At 35.4% G+C, this 26374-nt stretch overlaps 1 long non-coding RNA gene across 1 annotated transcript; it reads right to left on the bottom strand.

The window, feature by feature from the left end:
* Positions 1-307: 307 nt before the first annotated feature.
* Positions 308-26374, bottom strand: LOC125692162 (uncharacterized). Its single transcript, XR_007376497.1, has 4 exons — positions 26335-26374; positions 12730-12801; positions 3020-3180; positions 308-1023 (listed from the first exon to the last, which is right to left on the bottom strand). It is a non-coding gene; the product is annotated as an uncharacterized LOC125692162 (long non-coding RNA).

Raw genomic sequence — 26374 nt, 5'->3', positions numbered from 1 at the left:
AATATGGTAAACTATTAGGAAATGAACTTCTGCCAGAAGCTGAAGCCTGACATTTACAGACAGAGCTTCACTGTGCAACGAAATCTTGTTCAGGCCTCAGAAATTTGATGTCCAAATCTCTTTGGTTTCTTCACATGATTTATTGCTGTGTTGCAAAGTACAACTGGCTGGATGCAAACAACACCAAAGACCTAATTAAAATGCTCCTGCAGACCCAAGAGAATGAGCAACTGATCTCCTTTTGGTAATACAGCTACAGAAAACAGCATGCAAGTCCAAAGCTACACAAGGCATGGTGGGTCCAAGCTGAACAACATCACTAAAGACTCTTTATTAGCATCACAGAGTTATCTAGATCAATCTGTACCCGTGAAATGGGGCAGGAGGCCGGTAGGACCCCCGGCCCAAAAATGGGAAGGAAAAAGGGGAAGGGTAGAGAGATACAAGATGGCCCAAAAACAGAGCAGCAGCAACAATCTAAGGAGGAAACTAAATTTAAATATGATATTGGAATGCAAAATAACAGTACAGTACAATATAATTGGAATTGAGGCAAATAAATCAAGTACAATGAGAGAGAGCATCCGAAACTGAAAGCCTTACTTTGAAATGAGGGCATAACAGCTGGGGAGAACACTCACACAGGCAGCGAGAAAGAGATCTGTGAGTTCTTCCTGTGACTTATCTTCCTCTCTGAACATGAAGTTTGTTGGGATATGTAGTTCTTTTTTGTCTTCTGAGGACCAGGTATCCGGAAGGTTGCCATTCCATGGAATTGGAGTATTAACTCTTTAATTCCCCATGCTTTACACGATGTTATGATGTGGAATACTGATAACAAAATTATAAAACCAGGACAATTCGCTTCACATATATTTTTTTTCTCTTCATTATTATTTCCTCTTCCTTTTCTGTCTTAATAAAATGTCTTAATCTCAGTCACTGAATTTCACCTTTTTTTCAGATTCTACTTGTTATCCCTCTGAGGAGTGAGTCAACAACTGCATGGTGCTTCACTGCCTGCTGAGTTAAACCACAATGATCAACTTTCATAAGCATGACTATAATAACACGTAAAATACAGTAATAATTCCATAAAAGCTATGCAAGTGTCAGAACTGTACAAGGTTAAAAACTATTTGTCTTAAATATGAATGGTTGCCTTAATACAGTCCATTTTATTATTTTCCATCTTAGCATTAGTAAAGAGCCAGAATAAGATATAAGCAAACTCATGCCAGTAGCTATTTTCATTACAAAAGCTGTTCCTATGAACCTCCTAAAATTTGGGCTATTTGCTGCAGTAGTATGAAAAATATAGCTGTGTGACCCATTGAAGCATCTGATGTTGGTTTATTCTTCGGCCAGTGAACAGAGCCACCAAACATTTGTCACTGTCACTGCTATATTTTATTTAAGACTAAGAGAGCAAAGGAACAGACTATGAAGGTTGTCTCTGAACTTTCTATGCCAAACACAAGCAGCATAAACTAGCCATACAAAGCAGAAGAGCAAACAAATCTTTGACTGTGCAGCATAGACTAGAAGACAAGGGAAGTGAAAACTATTGAGGGGTACAGTTATTTGAAATTCCAGATTAAATCCTAATACTACTGGCTAGCTCCAAAAGTAAGACTTTCTACAACATCCTTCTCTCCAAATTGGAAAGATAATAATTCAATGGTGGATTGCTTGACGTACAAAGAACTGGCTGCCGGATCAAATCCAGAGAATGGTGGTCAATGATTCAATGTTTGGATGGAGAACAGTGACAGGTGGTGTCCCCCGGGGTCAGTGCCAGGACTGATATACTAAAATCTTCATCAATTACACTGGCAGTGGAGTAAAGAGCACCCAGGCAAGTTTGTGAATGACACCAAGCTGTAGCTGTGGGGTGCAGATGACACAACCGAAGGATAGGATGCTAACAAGAGGGACCTAGACAGGCTTGAACAGTGGGTCCAGGAGAACTTCATGAGGTTTCAACAAACCCAAGAGCGGGGCATTACAGCAACCCCCACTACCTATACAAGCTGGGAGACAAAAGGATTTGGCACAGCCCTGCCAAAAAGGACTTGGGAGTGCTGGTGGATGGCCAGACATGTGCCAGCAATGTGTTCTTGCACCAACTGTATCATTGGCTGCATTAAAAGTAGCATGACCAGCAGGTCAAGGGAGGTGAACCTGCCCCTCTACTCTGCACTCCTGAGGCCTCACCTGGAGTACTGTATTCAGATGTGAAGTTTTCAGTACAATAGAGAAATGGACTTATTGGAGTGCATCCAGAGGAGGGCCACATTGAATCAAAGGAATAAAAATGAAGATGTCCTTCTCAAAAACTGTGAAAGAAGGCGTAACAGACCAGAGAGAAACAATATAGGCCTATCAGTGGCAAGAAATAGCACAAAAATCTGAATTCTATCGCTCAGAACAGATGGAGCATGCAGCCATCCACAAAACAGAACATAATCCTACTCAAATATAGTAAGCAAATCTTCCAACTCCAGTCATGGATCAATGGAAAACTAAATGGAATTCAGAAGGTCAAAAAGTTAGTGAGTTTGTAACATTTGGAAAGAAAATGATTTCCTGGCACCAGCTGAAAGAATTATAAACTCTAGGAAAAAAAACCAAGTTTGTTAGCATGCACCCAGAACATTGCCTAGAACACACTGATTTTAGTCAGGATTTAGTTAGATTAGTTGGATTTTCTTTTACATATAAACATTGAAATATTAAGAGATTATTTGAAGAAATTAAGAAAAAAAATAAGAGAAAAACAAACCCTGAACAAAGTAGATTAGGCTACCGAACTGTGTGCTAGCATATTGATCAACATCTACAGCTCTCTGTGCAAGACTGTTACATTTTGTATCACTGGGTATGTTTGATTTGGCTTTTGGGGGTTTTTGTTTTGTTTTGTTGGGTTACTTTTTTTTTTAATCACAATATTAAAGAGGATGACAGAAACATGACTCATGGTAAGAGTCTTTGGATCAAATGAATTTTTTTTATATACCTTAGGAAGATATGCCAAACTTCCTGTCTCTGTTGGTTTTGATCTCCACTGAATCTAGCAAGTTCCACTGTTGCATTCAAAGATTTTTCAAATGCTCTTGTATATTAGATGCATATTTCAATGCTTCCAACAGCAAGAGAAAAATTCTTCACATCTTCTTTCTGCAGAAATACCACAATTACTGTAGGAAAGAGAGCTTTGTTGTAATCATGGATGTTATTTTGGCTGTTATTATCTGACCTTACTGTCAAACAGTAAATAAAGCAACTGCTCTTTTTGTAGAAAGATGTGGTAATTATTGCAAAGCCCTTTCCAGTAATGCTAACATGAATAATGGCAAAGGTAGTAAAAACCTAACTGAAAGCAATTACAACAAATAGAACTTTTTGTTAATTTATTGATGTCTCTGTAAGACAACAGCACTATGACTTATATAATTACAAAATAGCACTCATTTCTGGAAATATTCTTAAATGTAAGTCTTACAAGCTAAAAGTACAACAAACACTTTCCAACTCATTATCATTCACTTACTGTTATTCAAATAGTACTTGCTTCCTATAGACAAGGATGACGTAGTGGCAAAGACCATTATTTCCAGTCATATCTCCAAAGACAGACGTTTACTATTTTTATTTTGACTTATCTGCAAGAGCATAAGTGTCTTTAAGTATTAAGGAAATAGTTGATCTTGTTGAGCGAAGACAACAGGTATTCAGTAAAGATAAAAGACTTAAGTTTTGAAGGAAGGTTTTGGGCAGAGAAGCCAGTGGTAGAAGACCTTTTTCTCTAAAGCGCCAGAATTGCTTGAGGTTATTCATCACTTCTGCTTGATCCATGAATTGTCAAAGATCCTGTTCATTCCCATCTCAGAGAACTACAAAATATCTTTTGTCCTACCCTTGTTAATCAAACACTGTGCAGCAGTTTATTTACTAAAATTTCAGATGGCAGACAAACTACTCACATAAACTATTCAGTCAGTACATTTACAGACAGACATCTGCTAAGCGTAATAACAGTAATTATTATCAACGTAAATTCTATCAGCTATCTACAAACACAAATGCCTAAAATTTAAGGCTACCTCATTAACAAAATGAATAGCTGTCTAAAAGGTCTTTAAATACTTTACTACAGCCAGTGGTTACAATTTAGTACATAACAGGTTTTTCACCTTTCACACAAATGTTGTCATCTTGCATTTCAGAATGCCAATATAAACCTTCTATTACTACTAGAGACAGTTATAAATCAGAACTCTTTTTTCTGGGGTTTAAAGGCAAGCTTTATGTGTCTTTCTCAATTTACACCATCTAAATGACTTGCTTAAATGTTTAGAGGGAAAAAAACTCTAAATCAGGTTTCACTTCTTTATTATGATTCATTTCATTACACACACAAATCCTTCACATGACCTAACAAATGATTCACAATAAACATTCAATTATTCAAAATTTTAGTACTATTTTCTTCATCTACAAAACATACTGTTTACTTCCTGAAAATATATTTCATGTTTAGAACAGAATATTCTGCTTACCCACTTAATACTTCACATATCTTTAACATTCATTGCTTTGGTAAAGCTGGGAGTTCTCAAAAACCTAAAACTACTCAATCGGGGAGTACAGGAGCTGATCTCTTCACTCTGGTGACAGTAACACGACCTGAGGGAGTAGCATGGAACTGCACTGGGGAGGGTCTTACTGGATGTTAGGAAAAGGTTTGGAACAGAGGACAGTGGGGCCCTGGAGTAGGCTCCCCAGGGAAGTAAGTAGTCACTGTACTGAGCTTGCCAGAGTTCAAGAAGCATTAGACAACACTGAGTCATATGATCTGATTTTCAGGTGGTTCTGTGTGTAGCCAGGAGTTGGACTCAATGATCCTTATGAGTTCCTGTCAACTTGGGATATTCTATGACTGGAAATGAAAAACATCCTACAATACTTTTGTCTTCATTACTTCAGCTGCATCACAAAGCAAGATCTACTTCACAGTAAGCATGAAGACCATTATACAAAATGGCAAGTAAAACAGCTTAGACATCCTTTGGCTGCACAATGAAGCTAAAAATTCCCATAGCAATCACAAGACTTATAATGGTTGTAGTTGCTATAAACACTCAGTGATTTAGGAGAGCTGCCTAAAAATATTGTCTAACTTACAGAGGGGATTTGAATGCCTGCCTTCACCCCAAGCAAACATCCAGACCACTGAACTGTTTGAAGTGGGAATGAAAAAAAGATCATCATTATCATCTCCAAGTTTGTCTTTTAAAGTGCATTAAGAGCATTCAAACCTAAAAAAGAGCTCTGTAAATTAAAGCAGCTAAGATTCCTAGGATTAAAAACAAAAATCCTTGTCTATTTCAAAAGATCAAAAAAAAATTTAAATATGGCTTTTCAATAAATTCCTCAATAAATTATCAGCTACAAAACATTACTTTTCAGCACACAGTACTTACCTATACATTTACACAAGTGACATACAAGAGCCTGAATATAATACTCATAAAGATCTGCAAAAACAGAGGAGAGCCACTGTCGCTGGAATGCACCACCTCACTGTGCTCACATCACTGTTTGGTCTCCTTAAGTGTACAACAAGCATCAGTGAATGTCAATAGGTGCAATTTTTTTCTGCATAGAAAAATTCAGTTACATATCTTTGCTTCATTTGCACTTCCATGTCAGACACCGTTTTGTCAGGCTGCCCCTCAGCTGCCATCTGTCAGACAGCAATGTAATGGAATGCAATACTGGTAAGGAAAGGTCAGCCTCTACTGCCATACCACCAACATCCACCTTTGACACCACAGGCCATGATAATGAAATAGGAGGCATTACTTTTGGAGCAACCGTAGTACATTTCAGAAACAAGAAAAACAGGCAAGCATCAAATAAAGACTAAGGCTACTCAAAGTGGAAAAAGGAACAGAAATAAATGGATTTTTTTAATAAGGCCAAAGATGAATTTTGAGCTTTATTCTTGAGTAACTGATACTGGAAAATATTATACTGTATTTGGACTCCAATATACAAGGTGCATCAGACCCTTAATTAGCATGGTCTGTTAGTGGCAAAAACAAAAGTCCACTGTTTTATTACACAGAGCAGACATTTGCTGCAGCACTGTGCGTGGCTGCAACATGCTCTCACACAGTTTGCTTTTTCATATTCAGATACTATTTATCTGTCCTTCGAAGATTATTTAATTCATCATCCCACATTCACAGTTTTACCAACACTTCAGCAAAGCATGTTCTCTCAGTTGATCTATGTGTTGTTGCTGTATCAGTGCATTTTTTACGCATAATCCATTTCTTAGGGACAAGAGAATGTTGTACTTTTTTTTTTGTATTAATCTCCAAGACCATTGTAAGCCTATCCAACTGCATCCTAAGCAGTTTTTACATACCTCGAAGACAACTATAAATTTGTCATGGTGTTAATACCACTGCATTTCTTTAACTGACTTGTTCCAGAAAGTGAGAAGAATGTTGCAACACTAGTGAATAGCTCCAGAACTTACAATTACTTTATGCATATCTGTGGTCTAGCTATTATTTAGAATTCAGTTCTTCTTTTTGATGCCCAAGCTTAACTCTAATTAAGCATTAAACTGAGGCTTAAGATGATCACTTTCTTAGGTTACCCAACAAGTGACAAGTATGTGAGTGTCACAGTTCTTTACTATAGAAACAAAAAAGTTAATATAATCTTCCAAATTTTCTCCAAATTCTAACTTGCGTGAAAGAATGCATGAATGTATGTGCACACGCACAAACAAAAAAACATCTTAAGATTCCAAAAAAAGATTATTTTTGTGTTCTTAATTTAACACTTCATGTACCAATCAGGAAAGCAATTATGAAATAATTTCATCCACTCCACAATTTCCCAGAGACAGAATCAAGTACATCCGAACTCCCCAGACTTTGTCAGGAGATCAGAGCACATACTTAGAAATTGAATCAAACAGACAACTTAAGAATCGTGCATTAAAATAATTTGCACACTGACTTTGCACAGTCACTCAGACTTCTACTACTTCTGGCATATACGAAAGAAGTTAAAGTGCATAAAAGCAAAAATTTAAGATTGAGGGAATTCTCAGTCAAGTAGGAAAGTTTCTCCAAACATTTTAGGTAGACATATTTCAAGCCTGAAGATTTGTCTGAAGTCCTAGCACTTTACAACAAACTCTACCTCATCCCTACATTTATTTATTTATTCTTTAAACACACACATCTCTGTCCTCATCTCAGTTTTTCATATCCCAAATCAAACAAATAGGCAGAGAAGTTATTGGAACAAAAAGGGAACCTCCCTCTCAAGTAAAACTGCAAGAAAAAACGTATACTACACATTTGTTGCACTCTGTTACACAGCACACGTTAGCTGTATGGGTTGTAACTTAGAAGTCTTCAACAGCATTATGACTAGTCAGTGCACTCAAACTGAGATTAAAAAAAAAAAAAAAAAGCATGCATATGCCTCCACTTCACTAAGACAAAGAAACCAATAAAGAGCACAGCCAGCTGAGACAGAGCCAGTCAAGATAATAGTAGTGTATTGGTAGGTAAGATTTTTCTTTAGTTCAGGATCTTTCTCTGTAGAAGTAAGTACCAAAGAAATTCTCACAAGCAAGGCTTAAACTGCTTGAAATACCACCTTATCTATCAGTTATCAAACACTAGGAAGGGAACCTGGGGCAATTTGAGAACAAACTCAAGAACAATCTTCTCATGTTTCTGTACAGACAATTTCTACAAGGATTAGTCTTCATTAGTAACTATCAGAAAAAAAAAAAAAAAAAAACAGGAAGAATCCACATCTAAACTACATTTCACCTTAAGGAACCAACTTGTAGTCATGCTGCTTCTCATACTATTTTCTCCCTCAAAAAGCTAATCTCTCAGCTCAGATGATCCAACGTGTTTCCCTTGAACTCAGGCCATGACAGTAAGAAAAAGACAGTAAAATTTAAGTTGCTCCACTGAAAGGATTTTACTTCTCTGATCAGTGATTGAGAAGTGACTCTTCACAAAGACAGCATTTATGAAAGTAAATGAGAGACATTTAGGACTGGAAAGACATAAAAAAGCGTCATCTTACCACAGGCTTCTTAACATTCTGGAAGGAAATGGATAGTTTCAATGACAGATTGAAAGTAGTGAGAGTGAGATCAAAGTTATCTTTTACCAAAAGAAGGAACTGCAGAGAGAACAAGGCTCTGCAGTGTACAGGGCAATGGGACCAAGTCAGGCAGCTCACATGTGAATTAAATGAACAAAGGTGTGATCTAATTAAGCCTACTCCCTTTTTTTTTTTCCATTCTTTCTCTATAGTCAGAGTAAAAAATTAGCCATTCTTTTGCTTGCTTTGAAAATAAAGCTAGGAACGTACAGTAGTTTGTGAAGTTTGGTAGTAAGCAGTTTACTAGATTTATACACGTGCCAAGATCACTTTAGGCTAGTAATCTGCACATTTGCTGGCTCATGGAATTTGCGGTTGCACAGCTACTCTTCCTATCTTGTAATGGGATCTGCACAGCAGACTCTTCTGCAAAGCATCTAAAAAAAAAAGTTAATTTCTATGTAAGCAGATCTTTTTACTGGAATAGGCCTCATAGTCATAAACTGAAAAGTAAAAAGCATCTGTAAGTAAAGGACATTGGACATTCACAGAAAAATATACAGAAAAGGAGGAGAAACAAAATTTAACTGTTTCATTAAATATACTTCTGGCTACATTTAATGATTTACAGTTTCACAAAACTGTCATCAGATTCATGGAGTAACACCCTCCTAGAAATTACTTGCGAGTTTTGCCTGAAAAACCAGAAGATATTTATTTTAGGAAAAACAGAAACAAACAAACAAACTTCATTATGTGTTTAAAATTCATCTAAAATGGAGAACAGTTTGTTTCTTCAAAGAGCTGGAAAACAAATCAGCTCCAAATTATTAGTGCCAGCATTCACACACTAACATTATTAGGGATACCACTGCCAAACATTTTACATATTTCATAAAATTCATATGACAAATGAAACACACCAGATGAAATTACACTAGATTAAGGATCACAGCTGACAGTTATTTACTTAAACATTTTTCAAAAGAGCAAGACTTTAATGACCTCTCAGCAAGTACTTAATGGTTTGGTGGCACACAGTATCAACCATTACAAATGTTTAGGAAAGTTATTGCACAGCAAAATTTTTAAAGATGGCTATAATAATAGAAGCACAGATGTCACAGGGAAGAATACTGTAGATTCATACAAACACCAGAAAAAAATAGAAAATATATTAAAATAATCAAGGCTTAAAAGCTGTGTTACTAAAAGGCATCGCTTGGACTTACATGAGTGCAAAACAAAATTGATTTTTGGGTATCTCTGTTCTCTTTGTTTGTTACTAGTGAAGAAGAAAGAAAAATAAGTGGAAAACTGTGCCATTTCCCTAATAAAAGGAGAAAAAAAGAGATGTCTTTCTGAGATTCAGTACCAGAAAGGGTCTTGAACAGATCAATTAATTCAACAGAACAGAACCAATGCACACTATGAAACTAAAGATAATTCAAAGGTCTGCTGGAGTCAGTGTAAAAACTTTAGCATGGAAGACACAAATCTATTTTCTGGAGGACAAGTCACTGTTTAGTTTGATGTTGATGTTACTAACATGAATGGTCTTGACCATGTGACTTATTGTTATGTATTGTTCCCCCGTCTCTTCCTCAAACGGGTGCACTTTTACACTGAGTAGACACTAAATAAAATAGACTACCTTGCACAGACTAGACCTACAACAACTCTGAAATATTTTAATGCATATTTTATTTCCATCTGATTTCCAGCAATAATTCATTACTAACATGGAAAATCTCCATATCCCACTACTGATTGCAACATGCTGGCATTTACTGGAAACTCTTTTAGCATATCTGAAAAGTTGCTGGTGCCTTCCTGCAACAGCAACAGAGGATCACATCCACTGCTGCAGATTTTTATGAGTGGAGCATGCAGAGTCTTGTTCATCACTAGTGAAAATGCATAACTAATAACGGTGACCATGTTGAAAAATCGTTTTTTTTTTTTTTTTTTTTTTTTTTTTAAAGCTGAGAATTTATCAAATAATATTACTGTGCTCCTTGAATCTGTCATCATTTCTGGGGAAATAAATAGGAGGCATTACTTCTGGGTCAAGGTAGGTGCTTTGAGTGCAACCTTACTGAGATGCCTCTTGCTCCTTGCTTCCTAATGTTATGCATTTTTCATAAGAAGAAGTATTTTTAAATGACCACCCACCAGCCAAAACCATTTATCATCTTTTTATGAAAACGTTGCCTTTAAAAATTAAGTTAAAAGATTATAACTATTTTACAGTGAAGCCCTAAGAACAGTTAGCGTCTTCCTAAAGAAGAATATACAGATATATTTATTAAACACCTGACAGGCATTTTCTCAGAGATTTTTCTCTGCACAAGGGTAGTAATTAGATATCACTTTTAAAAAGTATTTTAAATACAAATATATATTCCAGTAGATTAACCTTAATATACTTCATTCTGATGCAAAAACCATAATGAGTATCTAGAGGTTCATAATTTGCTCCGACGCATAAAATTGTGAAAGTAGTATGTCACAAATATGATTTCATAAAGAAAAAGAGCAGCTGCCATAGTTAGGATCTTGGCAAATGACATATAAAGAAAGAATTTATCCTAGTTATGTATCATCCGCACTCTTATCTTTATATACATGTGCACATGGAAAATCTTACTTTCATCCATTACTAAGAGGGAATATTAATCCATGAGAGCTGGGAATTTTCAACTTACTTATCAGTTTTATCAACCCAAAATAAATTCATCTTTAATTGGTAAAGCTTTTAAGTGTTTCAACTTACCTCATTTTCTGAAGCTCTAAGCTATCAGTGCTGCCATTTGTAAGAGTTACTTGTAATCTGCAAGCCTACTAAATAAATAGATATTTTATAATAACTTGTGAATCTATACAGAATCGGATACAAAATGTGGAAAATTCTCAATTTCTTTCATTTTGAGACAGACAGAAAAGCCCACATGAAAGAAGATCAAATTGCATTACTAGATTAAAATTTACTTGAATACTTGTTTATCTGGAATTTATTCATAAATGTTGAGATATTTTATATTAGCAGAATATTATAATTTCATTCAAGTTTTTATGTGAGGGTATTCTGTATTACCACAAAGATAAATCCCCAAAATAGAGTTTTAAGTAATATTTGGCTTTATTATTAAAGCTGACTGGCAATAAATGATGATGTGTAGGAAATTTACATTAAGGATCACAGAATCACAGAATTGTAGGGGTTGGAAGAGACCCTCAGAGATCAAGTCCAACCCCCTGCAAAGCAGACTCCCTACAGCAGGCTGTGCAGGTAGGCATCCAGGGTGGCCTTGAATATCTCCAGAGAAGGAGACTCCACATCCGTGGGCAGCCTGTTCCAATGCTCTGTCACCTTCACCGTAAATTTATTTCACATATTGGTGCAAAACTTCCTACGCTCCAGTTTATGGCTATTTGCCCTTGACCTGTCCCCACAGTCCACTGGAAAGAGGATGGCCATGTCCCTTTCTCTCCTATATTTTAAATATTTATAAACATTAATAGGATGCCCTCTCAGCCTTCTTTTCTCAAGGCTGAACAGACACAAGTCACCCAGCCTTTCTTCACAGGAGAGATGCTCCAGGCCCTTTATCTCTGTGACCCTCTGCTAGATTTTTTCCAGGAAATCCCTGTCTTTTTTGTATGGAAGTGCCCAGAAGTGGATACAGTACTCCAGTGAGGCCTGACTAGGGCAGAGTAGAGGGAGATGATCACTTCCTTTGACCTGCTGGCCACACTTCTTTTAATGCACCCCAGAATCTACTAAAAGATCTACTGAAAAAATTAATAACATTGACAAAGTTCCTAAAAAGCACACTTGGTTTCTCTTAAAACATCTATCTACCAAAAATAAATAAATAAATAATATTTAGAAAGAAATGGCTTCTTCCGATAGCTTTTAAACTGCTCCAAATCAGAAGCTATCAGGACAAGATAATCTCTCTGGTTTTACACAGTCTACCAGATGTTAGATAAAGTAGGTGCAAATTACATGCTGAATTATGAGTTCAGGATCTCCACTTGGTTCACATGATTTCATTAGAAAAAATAAAAAGGTAAATGCAAAGATCAGTCTAGTTATGTGTGTAGGAACACAAAAACCTGCCCTATATGCAAAAAAAAGAGGTGCTGTCTCTTTTCCCTGTGTTGACAACCTTTGACTCAGCTCCCACAGCACTGTACCACAAAGGGATACTCTTTGCTTTCCACCATTATTCTTTATACTCAATAATTATGCAAAGTTTGACAGAAAAATAAACAAATAAATAAAAGGGGTCTCTTGTTACAAAACACAGAGTATTAGAAAATTTGCAAGCTATCTCTGAATCATGACCCAAGACACCAATGGGGCCCTATGAAAAAGATACAAGATAACATTCCAAGAGATTAATCAGCTTCAGAAATATGAAAAAAAAAAAAAACCACCACAGACAACTCAGTGGTACAGAAGTGAACAAGCCTGGGCCAGGACCTTGTTGCAATACTTAGACACAACAAACTGCTACATCCATTTGCTATCAAGACTTTCATAAAAATCACAGTACCTACCAGCAATAGCCTAATCAGTATCATCGTCTCCAAAGTGGAATGGATCTGCTGCTTCCTTGCAACACTGAATCACTGAAAAAAAAAAAATTTTTTTAGATATCTGCTGTTGGGTTGATGCCAAAAGGCATAGAATTGCATAGTGAGAACATGCTTCAATTAAAAATATGCTAAAGGAAAGTAAAACATCTTTATCCACTACAAACATACAGGTACTTCAGACAAAATGGAAAAATGTATTAAAAAAATCTTTTAAGCTACAGTCTCTTTAATCTTCTTCCTGCTCAAACTGTGAATATAAAATGAAGCAAATTATTCATCCATGATTCTCTGTATCAGATTTGTTACTTCTTTTTTTCTCATATTGTTTTTCCTTTATCCTTTTTACCAGAATTTTGATGAGTGACTTCTACAAGGGAAAACACATACAAAGGCATTAGGGAGGGAATAGAGTAAGAAGTAAATTAGGAAAAAGGGGTGGCAGCTAGACATCCCAAGCATGATCAGGGCTCAGTTGTACATTTTGTAAACATAAAATAAGGGGTAGCCTTGAAAACTGTGTATTGCATAAAGACAAATAGATTAAAGGTGACAGAAAACAAATATTGCCATAGTATTACAAATAAGAAATAAACATGAAGTCACACCAGAATACTGCATTGAAGTTAAAATACAACCCTGAATCCCCAGAGTCTGTCCCAGTGGTTCCACATAAAATAGAATATTCAAATAAACACCAGGAGAAATACGTTTTTTGTTCAGTGGAAAGAAATCTCTTTTTAGGATTTGACAGTTTTGTTTAAATATGTTTGTATTATCATGCAGCTCACAGATTGGCATGGCATCTTTTATGAAGAATACACTTTTACAAAACAGTATATTTTGCCAGAGGTGGCATAAAATTCTCTCCTCGATCACAGGCAAGGCAAATTTTAAGTAATACAGTCCACACTGACTCTTCAGAAATATGTCAATGTTGAGATCATTTAACAAAAACCACAAAAACATAAATACATGCCTTAAATTAGATGTATATGATTAGATATTGATCATGTAGCCTTCATGTACATAATGCATTCTCCCATTTTCATTTAAATAACCCTACACCAGCATCAGATAATCAGCATACCTTCAGTAAATGTTTCGTCTCTTCCCTCAATCACAGCATTTTCTGAGGCTAACTCCACATTTTTTTTTCACAAAGCAATGCAATGTAAATATTACAGATGGCATAGGATTGCTTTCCCTTCTTCTTTAAGAGCTCTTTATCTTCTTTGTATTTCTCTATTCCAGTAGCCTAATCATTTTTCAGCAGAAATTGGGATGACTGGATTATCCGGTAAAACAATATGAAAAATAAATCCATGTAAGTGACTTAGGAGTGTAAGAACTGCTGGGCCACAAGAATTATGCTAATAAGAATGATATTAAAAATGTAACATTTTCATGGTCTGATTACTTATGTCAAATGTGGCATCCCACTTTACATATAGCTCAACATCCCACATTACATACAGCTCAATATCTGAAATGCACTGATTAGACAATTAGTGTGAGTAAGTGACAGTCTTCAACACAAGTGTGTACTCAGTAACTCCAATTAGCAAAAATCAAGTGTGTAGCAGCTGGGTATCTTGTAGATGAGAGAGAATGTGCATTCTTTGGTGCTGATGGCAGACTAGAGTTCATTACGTACACAAACCAGCACCAAAAATATCTCAAGTTTCTACTGTTTTGATAAAAACAGAAAAAGTATGGCACATACATATATATATACATATGTATGTATGTAAGAATGGAAATAATGATTACATGCATGTTGATACTAATGTCTTTGAGGCATAGATTTATATGGTTATTTTGATGTAAGTTAAGTCTTTCCTTCTACATCAAAACACAAAGTGTTGTATCACATTTCAGTATAACAACACAGAGGAATGTGAGGATTAACAGTAGATTTATCACAGTGATTCGTAAAGAATTCTGTCCTCCTTACTCCATGCCAGTTTTTACTAGTGCTTTACTGCTATTTAGTGCCTGATTCTCTCCAATGCCTCCTAAGTCAGGAAATGGTTCACACACAGCAGCTAGAAGTGCTGGCATGCCACCTTCCCAGCAACTCCTCCTCTAGAGACCCAACATTTCTTGCATTCAGCACACAGGTACAGCCCAGCAGGAGAGGATGCTTCTCTTCTTTGTGGACATCAGAGTTCCCTCTCTCTCAGTGACTGAATTTACTTCAGGAAATATGAACTGTTATTTGCTGCAGACTTTCTCCAAAAAGCTTTTTTTTTTTAGCCCTTCAGTTAACAATGTGTTGTTATAAGACTTATGAGCATCATCAACACAAACAGAAGAAACAAAAATTCCAAGGAAAGTAACTTATCATAAAGTAAATAATCTTCCATTAAATCACAATTTCCTGCTAGAAATAAAATATTAATTAAAAAAAAGAACAAACAAAAAAAAAACCAGTTGAAAGCCAGAACATTGTGTATCAAAATATACAGAAAAAAATATATTCCAATTAGTAGACTATCTTTTGAAAACTGAAGAGCTGTTACAATAATCCTAATAAGGAGAAATAGCATTCTTTTTTGCACTTTACGAAATGTCAAAATGTGAGTATAAATTTTCATCTTATTAGGAAACTGTTCCATATAATATAACATCCTCTCAAAGTTAATTCTTGGTCTGTATCTCACACAGTATGAGGTACGAAAAGGACACTGAGTTTTCAGATTAGATTGTCAATGGCTAAGAATCAATATGAAAATTAGAAAGTCTATTTGCTTAACCAATCCACATTCTTTTTCCTGTTTTCAAGACAACCAATGCTCTAAATTGGATTTTGTTTAAATTAGGTCTATAAAATTGGATTTTAAGGAAACCTGAAAAGACAAAACTTAATTGGCTTAGGCATCTTTTCAGATGCATAAAACCACATCACTATTTCCTGAAATAAGAAATGTTAGACGCACAGTTTTGTATTGTGCTATCACTTAAAGTGTAAGCTAATTGAATAACGTGACGCATTTAACAATTACTGCATTTTAAGCTGACAGCAGTACAAACTAAACAATATTTCAACATTCATAATAAGTAGATTCACAGTTCATAGCATTTTTCCAGTGTTCTAAATCAGAAAGGTTAAAATAGCCCAAAATCAATCATAATTCATGAAACTAGTGAGAAACTAGGGAGCGCCCTATTAAAGCCAGCAGAAAAGTAAAGTATAACACTAAGACACAAAGAGCAATGCAGTCCTAGCAAAAGCAAAGACAAAAACAAAAAGAGGTTCTTCATCTGTCTATAGCATCTTAGGAAGACCCAAGAGATCACTGAAGAAGAATGACTGAGAACTCCAGAGTAACATGAAATAAAACCATTAAAGTGGTAATATATAAACAACAGAAAATAAAAGCAAAGAGAATACACTGGTTCCTGAATATTTCTTAATTATGCATCTAGTGATTTCATCTAAATGGTCCTGACACTGTAGAATAGCAGAGTTTATGAAGTTCTCAAACCACGTAAATTGAAAGATAATGTTTTTACTACTGCTTGCTGGATGTAATTGGTACCTGAAGGCAAAACGGCCATACTGTGATTCTGGGTTGAAATAGAAAATTCGTCTTTGTCTCACTCTCTTGCCTTTGATGAGTCACTCCAAGGATGTCACTGATGAGGTACATAAAATAGAGTCTATCAAACTCATCTTTGTCCTTCACAGATTTGTCATCAACACAAATATAAAACTGAAAATCATAATACTATACAAATTTGATTATTAATAATAATATTTCAAAATCATAAAGATAACCTGTAAACTTCTTGCAGATGTTTGAGTCTTTCTACAAATATTCTATTCATGGAGACTCCCTTCTTTCCATGCAAGGTGTCATCTCCCTGCTCAATATACATTCAGTACATTAAGCGGACCTAAACACACAATATTATAACTGTGATTAGTGTTCTAAATAAACATTCACCAGAAAAATATGGTACATAAAACAGCTAAGAAAGGTATACGTATAACTGGAATTCCTCAGCTGTTCATTATGTGGTGAAAATATGGAGGATGGTACAAGGGGGAGGTTTCTTACCTGACTGTAGAAAACAGCACAATGTGATTAATACCGAATACTTTCAATAGTAATACCCATATGCAAATATATTAAAAGTAGGATCCTAGCTCCTAGCTCACTTGATCTCCCAGTCATTCTTTTATTCTTTTTTCCTCTAAAGTAGAGCTTTGTGAAAAATTTTGGGATCTCCAAAAGCTCCAATTGTACATTTGGACACCCTCAAGCAAAAACTTTTCATACTCCCATGTGTCCAAGTTAGTCAGTAATGTTTTTCTGGTTGATATAATTTTGTACATAAAACAGAGCAGGTATGACATGACCTCTCCAGTGAAAAACAGACAACAAACGCTCACCAGACACAGCCACTAACTGATGGTTAGACTATGCTAAACATCAGGTCTCCTCATAAACAATACAGAGCAAGCACTCAAATTTAGTTCTGCCTTCAAAAAGATGAACACTAAAATTTTATTATTTCAAGGCACATATTTTTTTCCCATAGCTTATTTTTGAGTCACATTTTCTAATTTCAACACTTTCCTTTTTTTTTTGTGTGTGTGTGTGTGTGTGTGTGTGTGTGTGTGTGTGTGTGTATCTAAATTTATTACTTCTCTTAAAGAGTCTAGTAGCTAAATGTTCTTGAAAGTTAAACACAATCATACAATATACAGTAAGCTCTAATGCCTATGATTTCCAAAAAATGCCTACTGGGTGTCTGAGTTAAAGACTCATTCCCCTTCTATTCCTTGCAGAATGTCCATGTAGCAAGAATGGCTTAAATTCTTTTCCCAAGTAGCGTATTCAAGAAAATCATAGATTCGTAGAACAGTTTGGGTTGGAAGGGACTTTAAAGATCACAGAAACACGGGAGTTGGAAAGGAACTTCAGAGATCATTGAGTCCAAACTCCCTGCTAAAGCAGATTCCCAATAGGTTGCACAGGTAGGCATCCAGACAAGTCTTGAATACCTCTATAGAAGGAGTCTCCACAACCCCAATGGGCAACTTTTTTAGTGCTCCATCACCCTTACTGTAAAGAAGTTCTTCAACATGTTAGAAGAAGAGCCCAGCCTCATCCATTTGCCTCCTACCTCCCTTTAGGTGTTTATAAACATCTCATCTCAGGCTGAACAGACTCAGATTACTCACCCTTTCCTCATATGGGAGATGTTCCAGGCCCTTTATTGTCTTTGCGGTCCTCTGCTGGACAGCATTTAGGAGAACCCTGTCTTTTCTGAACTGGGGGGCCCAGAATTGAATACAGTAGTCTAAACATGGCCTCACCAGGGCAGAGTGGAGGGACCTTCCTCAATCACCTGTACCCTTGGACCAGGGCAGGAATACCTTCCACTATACAGGTTGCCCAAACCCCCAACCAACCTGGGCTTGAACACCTTCAGAGGTGGGGCATCCATAACTTCTCTGAGCAACATGTTCCAGTGCCTCACTACCATCTGAGAAAAAAAAACTTCCTCCTAACTTCAAATCTAAATATCTTCTCTTTTATTTTAAAATTCTTCCCCTTTGTCCAAGTAGTTATGTACAGCATTACACAGCTACTTAGTCTCTCTCACAATTATTCTCAAAGATGTATTTTTTATTCACATTAGGCAAAGAAATGATTACATTATTATAAAACATAATACAATCTAATACATTGGAAATATGTTTAAATATGTTTCTCATAATGTATATAATTTTTTCTGATGCACATTTAGCATAATTACAGCAGAAACTACTCTGAATGACAAAGCATATTAATTAAGGAATGAAATAAAAACATTAATCAAGAATCCTTAATGAGGAGGAGGAAGGAAAGAAATTACTTAGCCTTTACATTACCCTGTGGGGTCTCAGTTTGCAGTCAAAGAAAAGACATGTTAAGAACAGATGACAAAATTAGTTTTCCTAGCTCTGGCCATGTGGTACCAGAAGTGTTCTTGTAGATGCTAATTGCTGGCTTATAGTAATAACTATCTGAGGTAGTAGAATAGAGGTTTTTAATTCAGAATATGCAGCCTGCTTTTTGCTATATTATCTCTTTGTACAATACTCTGTTTGATATTGTAAATCCATGTTTTAAAAAGTAAAATTGTCTTTCTTAACACCTATCTTACAATAAAGCTAGCTTCTGAGTGCTCTTACAGCCAACAAAGGATTTCATCTTTACAGAACTCATCACCAGAGTATAATTCCTCAGGGATCCGGAAACCAACTGGCTCCTGACAGCCGCACAAGCTGACTTCAGGATTGGCAGCATAGGGGTCTTTGAGAGCAGTGCCAGTGCAGAGGGCAGGGGAGCTGGGGCTGTTGAACAGAAGGTCCTATGGGAGTCCTCAGGTCAGAAGAGAAGCTGCAGAAACTGGGGAAGCCAGTGACTGCATGCACAGAATACCACTCTCTCCTGAACTCATAAAGGCTTTAGTGCTTGTATCTCTACCAGAATAAACCCTTAACATCCAAGCACAGCAAGAATTCTACTTAACTACCAAAGACAGTTTGTGGGGAGTTATTTCAAATGAACCTCAGCTGGTTATAGATTATACTCTCTTAGTATTAAGAGATCAAAACCCAGCTGAGCAATTCCTGGTTTTCTTTCATTTTTTTAACATATACACTGCAAATGAATCCTCCTGCTTTGTTCTCTTCCTGATCCTCCAGGTGCAATTTACCTGCAATTAACCTATCAATTCTACTTACAGATGACATTTACCAATATAGGCAAAGCTTGACAGAAAAGTCTATAAGCATTTTGCTATTTAAAATATTACAAAATATTTTAAACATATGAAGAAATATGTATCTTAATGGCACACTTGACTTTTAAGCCTGTTGTTCAGCTATGCTTTCTCCATTTTCTGAAAAAGATTTGCATGGATTTATGGTAATAATACTTAATCCAAGTTAAGGCATAGAAATACTGATGAGCAGCTGACATAGTTTGCTTTCTGAGTATCACTGCTTGGTTCAAGATGCTCACAAAATTGATGGATATCCTTCCAGTTTGACAAGTCAGGAACTGGGAGAACTGTTTACCTCAATGCTCAAAATCACTTCTGGGCAAAGAGTGTTCTTTATAAACTATACACTCGCTGTGACTGTAAGGGCTGAGGTCCCAGTGTTTGTAGCACTATTTTACTTCCAAATCATATACTGCAAATAAATGTAATGTATAAATACTGGCAGACTGAATATAGAGTAATTTAGAAGTAGAAAATAATGAAAGTCCGTATAATACTGAAAATGAGGGACTGTGTAGCAGATGTGACAGACAAGAGGCTATGAAAAATATTATTTTCTACTGCCTAGTGGCTGAAATGCATGTGCATATGAGAATAACATCTCTTCAGATTCTCAGACTACTCCTATCATACAAGCCCTAAAAAGGAGCACTTTAGAGTAAATATTTCATCTACTCAGAAGTCAAAATAACATCTTTAAAGCCTTTTCTTAAACAAATTCAAAAATTATATACTAATGGGCTCATAGAATTATCATTTGAAGAAGCATAGAGAAAACATACATGCTATGTTCTTTAAAACCTCGCACAATGGAAGAAAGCTAAAAAAAAGAGCTTATGAGTTTGAACTGAGCTTATATTTAGAAATCACAGAATCACAGTGTGAAAGAGATTGGAAAGTGCCCCTGAAAGATACTTTATCCAATGGGTAAATGAGGCATCTGATAATAGCAGTATGGTGCTCAATACTAACAAATCTTATATTCTTCCATTTAAAATTATTCAAATCCTTTCTAACTACTTAAAACATATTAAAGATCATAACAGAGAGGAGCTATTCATATCACATAAATGTAGCCATATAAGTGGCTAGTGTCATTAAAATGAGTACAAAGGCAAAGAGAAACATGTTTTTCTAGAAAGATGATTTAGAGCAGCAGTTTAACTTTGGTTCCTCAATTCATTCTCTTGTTCTCTGACAATAGAATAACTGTGGAAACTGGATTTCTAACTTAAGATCTAAACATTCAAAGGAAACACCAGGTAAGACAAATACCTCATTTTCCTAATTCCAAAATGAAGTAAGAATGTCATTTTTACCCATTACTTTTGTCAATACATTTTGGTAGAGCTATAATAAAAGAGTACTACTCAGAATAAGATAGCCATTCCAGTGGTTCAGTAATATTTGCATAAATAATCCAGAGAGAAGAATCACATGACTAAATCACAGAATCAGAGAAAAATCTAGGTTGAAAAGAGCCTTACTTGAACTAATAATCAGTTCTCTGAATACTTTTCTCCCTTGTTCACTCAGACAAAGAACACTTCTCTTTTCTCCTGGATGGTGAGTACTTTGCTAACTGCTCATTATAATCCTAAAGTAAGCACTGGCTGGGGATCATGTGTTCTCTATATAACCTCTGAGGCATCTGCCTGACTAAACCTTTATAAAGACTATTAAATACTTAGAATGTTAAATTAGTGAAATATACCTAGTGTAATAAAGTGTATTGAGAATGAACAAATACAACCTGCTTCTCGACCTGTAGAGGTAATTCTAGCCTTCTGAGTGATCAAGAAATCTGTAATAATATTCTCTAAGTATTTTCCTAATGTCATTACTTAGGACAGCTCTCAACCATAAAAATTTGAAAATAAATCATTATTTCTATATATGTCATGCAGACTTTAAGCCGTGTATGACCACAAAGTCAATAACAAAAAAATATTGAAGCAATGAGCTCTTTCTGGTATCACATAAACACTACTGAGACAAAGACTGGAAATTTACAACAAATATATTTATCATCCATCATGGTAACAGTGACTTAATTTTCCTTAGATGAGACAGCTATGAGCAGAGTGTTGTCACATCATGTGAGGTACATCTCTGAGATCAGAAAAAAATTGAAGACTTCAAGTGCATTTGATTAGAATGTGTGAGATACCAAGTGTGTAAGTTGTACAAAATATATGGATGTGACTACAAGATTCAACATCTTTTGCAGGGTTAATAGCATGTTACAATGGCAGGCTTGAAGAAGACTTTTTCTAAGGTTATTCATTTTTCATTACTATCTTTCTCTTTAAAAAGTGAAAGGTAAATTAAATCATGCTCTCATAAAAAGTTTATATAAATATTTAAGATGCCACTGATTCTGCTTTTGGGGGCTTGGCATGATAAAAACAGAAGTTACTAATTTTCACTTTTGAGTGGAATCTAATTAAATAATTAATCAAAATAAATAATAAAAGTAACAGCCATTATTCTGATATTAAATCTTGAGCATTTGTTCTGTTTTCATTGTTACACTGTATATGTTTGTATAATTTATTCATCCTTTTAGAAAATATTCAAGTTTCTTTTTAGAAAATATTAAAATTCAGATTCATTTAACTTCCCCTATTTAAGAATCACAGTATATTAAAATGAAAGATTATTACATTAACTACCTCTTTCATATTTAGTTTTAGGAAATAGCCTAGTAATTATGACTAATATTTTCACTGAAGATATGTTGCTATACACACTTTTACATTCATACTTCAAAAATCGCTTAGCTTTTCCATATATTTACTGTGAAATTAATAAGTATTACAAGGATGATAAATAGCAAGAATGACGTGAAAATTTTACTGACTCAACTGGATTACATGGATAACTGAACAAAGTAAGATATGTAAAATCATCAGCACCAAATACCAGATGATAAAGTTGGAAAAAAAAAAATTATATGTACTTATGGGTAAGATCACCTCTGAACCTTTTTCAGTTCTTCCTCTGAAAATCACCCAGCCTCATCAATTTGCATTAATGAATGAAGTAAAAATGAAGACACACTACTCCTATTTGCATCAACAACCTGTGAAGCAGAAGAGAATCCAACTGTATTGAAAGAGAACTTTGAAGTGTAAAAATATTTCCAAAACAGAAATGTTGCAGTGTCATATAAAAAGAATAGTACATATTCACAGTTAATATTCTACAGAAGTAATTCCATCCTTAGCACTATTTTCACTACCTTTTAGCATTGAAAAGATCCCTGTCAGGCTGAAATTTCTCATACTTATCCCCAGTCCAAAGGCTTATTTTAAAGTAAAAGAAGAAAATTTAAGTAACTAATTAAATTTTTGCAATATGGAAAAAGTTCTCATTTCTAATCTACTAAAACTGTTGCTACTACTCAGAAAAATTTTCCTTCCTGCACTGATGCGAACTCAGCTGCTGAACTAAGCTTTTCAGCATGAACTCTTGACTTTAGGTTAGTTTGTATACATACCAAGAGCCCTTTAAGTTACATAGTACGTGGTCAGTAAGTGTTATCCTGAAACAGATGCCAATGCCACTTCTAGTAACTGTTACCTGGCTGTTTTGCCTTGAAGTCAATTCAAGTGATACTTTCTGAGTGAGGGAAGAGAAAGGAAATACGGGGCTAAAGCAACTAACTGATTCAGGGTAAAGGAGAAATTTATCCTGTCCTTGTGGAGACACTGTATCTGAAACTGCCTTAAATGAAATGCTTAAGACAGACTATAAGCAGGAGATGGTTGTGGGCAAAAGATGACAAATCTAAGACAGCACTACTGAGAGCAAAGGACACAGCTAAGCAGGCAAATGCATAAGGTATGTCATCCAAAATGTGCAGACTTCTCATAACTGATTTTAAGAGGATCATGCAAGAAGAAAATGAGTGTGGACATGATATTCAAAATAGATGCAAGATTTTAAGAAAATTAAATCGTATGACTTTTTATTCTGCTCTTCATCTGGATTTTATATATTTGTAAATATATCATTTAAATATTATATCCACAATTGAATAATTAACTTTATAAACATTTTTGTTTAAACAGTACAAATTTTTCTCAGGCAGTTAAGTTGCTTATCCTTACCTTCCACAAATGTGGAAGGTAAAAACTTCATTAGTCGCTAGAAGAAATAATAACTTTGTTGTATTCTTTCTCACAAGAAATTCAAGAATGATGGGGCCTTTGCTGAAGAGCACAATATAGTTCTGGCCTTCAGGAACAAACCTAGAAGATGAGACTATGAAATAAATGTGAATAACAGCTCTGGAGGGGAGCTCCCCCCCGTCATCATCCCCCCCTCCCCCCGCAAAAAAAGTTGCTTACACTATTAGTAGTCTGATAGTTCCAGATGCAATCACCAGTTGAAACAAAAAAAGCTTTGTGGAACACTGGCATGAGAGACAAACTCTTGATAAGCTGGTACTGGCATCTTTTCTCTAGAGTTTGTTTATTCCAAAGTGCATAGAACAGTTATTAAGAGCCAGTACATTCCATTTTTATTCATATTCCACTGCATGTAAATTCACATATCTATACCAAAGTAAATTTGTAGACTGCATTTTTGCATCAGTGATAAGAATCTTTATATTTATAAAGCACAAGACTTCACCTAGACACTGATATGACAGAATGGTAATGAGCTCAGTTGATCTAGAGGAAATTGAAAGAAAATAGGGCTTAAAATTAATAATGCTAAAAAATCAACTAAAAGCTTAAAGAGGGTAAACATAGTTTAACTATAAAGAAGAAACTCTTTGCTGTGATGGTGGTGAGCTGCTGAAATAAGTTGCCCAGAGAAGTTTTGTCCTATCTCTGGAAGTGTTCAAGGCCAGGTTGGTTAGAGTTTTCAGGCAACCTGATCTCGTGTTCCTGTCTATGGCAGAGGAGTTGGAAGTAGATTATCTTTAAAGTCCCTTCTGATCCAAATCATTCGGTGATTCTATGATAATAAATCATCAAGAATGTTGTGATTATCCAGCATATGACCATGTCACTCAGTTAAGATATCTGGGAGGATTAATGGTTACTACACTATATAACGTGACAAAAAAAATAAAACAAGGTTGTTCAGTAAGAATGATGATACTTTTCCTTAAACACAATTTGCAGCTCTAAACAGTGCTAAACCCATATGCAGTTTTACAGGGTCATTAAAAGGTGTGCTATTTCATGGAAACACACTTTTCAAATACCTATTACAAAAACAAGCAAACAAAAAAGCTCTCTAAATAAGTACTGAGATGAATTTTGAAGCTATTAAGGAGGAGTGTAAGAGAATGGGTGTGAGTTCTACTCCTGGAAATGGAACATAATCCTGGTATTTGCAATGCGTGCCACATGCTTAATGCCTCTTGTAAATTCTGTCTCACGCTGTACAGGTTTGTGGCTAATCAAAAGCAAAAATTAACACTGAAAAATATCTAGAACTTTTGAATATGTGCTATAGGCAAGTGAATAGTCAATAGAAAAGGGGAAAATGTTAGGAGGGCACCCTGGAATTTCTGAGACTACAGCTAAGGAATAAAGAAGGAATGCACTTAATATTCAACAGAAAGAATTACTGGTCATTATTTGTGCAGCTTTTTTATGTCTTCAAGATGCTAGAAACTCCATGTTAGTAACAAAGTAAAAACAAGCACCTCTGGTAGAATGTTAGGTGGCTTAACAGGCCTTTATCTTATATCTCCACAAATGATACTGTTTTCTGTAACACGGACAGCACAGCAATGACCGGGGTTGGCAGAGGAAATAAATGATAACAAACTTATACCTTCTTTTCCCTAGCCTGAGTTTTTCTAGTTATATCAATACGCATCGGGTGCTTATTAGAAAGTTTTCTACTAACTACTACTTACAGATGACGATGCAGAAGTGGTTAGCACAACATGATTTCTGGCCTTACAAGTATACCACAGAAAATTTTGGCTTTCATTCACACTAAAAAAAAAAAAATGTGCTGCTTCCAATGCACATGGAGTCCCCAGATATCAAAGATCAAAGACTCATTAAAATATGTTAAATTGCAGCCATAGAATAAGCTATTAGAATGCTATTTGTGCATGCACAGCACCGGAAAATGAAGAACACTTCTTTAATGTATCATCACTGATTTTCATTCAGCAAACTCAGCATTTATAAAGCAAAAGAACTTCACATTACTAAATATCATTGTAGTCCTACCAGGTCTCCCTAAAGGGTAAAAAACACACTCAGGGTCACTTGCTTTCATTCTTTTTCTTTTAATGAACTTTTACTTAACTTCACTATCATGAAATACAAAACAATGAAAGTATAGGAATTGATTTCCAGTTCTTTTCTCATAGAAAGGGTTCTTCCTAAACTAGACTTATTCAGGCAAGAACCTCGCTAGATTGTCTGTTATTTTTTCTTAATTAGAACAAACTATTCATTTCTTATTTACAGTAAGTTATTTTTGCATAATGGAAGTTCTGCTGACCAACATTTCGAGTTGATAGAATGTCAAATTAATGTAAGGACTGTAATAGTATTCCATTTTAAATTAAAATGCTTTATTTTTTTCACTCTATGAAAAAGAAACAACTATACAGATTTCAAAGTGCACATATAGGAGAATATACACCTACCGATCTCTTCATTTCCATTGGCTCTCAAGACAAACATACCAAAGGCCTGTATAATCAATGGATATTAAGATGCTATAATCACAAAAAAGAAATAACAAGAGAGTTGGGCAAAGATAACAAGAGAGAATAAATGGAAGGCTTACCTTTATGCTAGGCTCACCCACAAAAAACACCCAAAAAGGG

This window comes from Lagopus muta, chromosome 4, assembly GCF_023343835.1.
Source record: "Lagopus muta isolate bLagMut1 chromosome 4, bLagMut1 primary, whole genome shotgun sequence".
NCBI lineage: Eukaryota > Metazoa > Chordata > Aves > Galliformes > Phasianidae > Lagopus > Lagopus muta.
The sequence above is the reverse complement of the archived record's forward strand: the minus strand, read 5'-3'. Positions and strand labels throughout refer to the sequence as shown.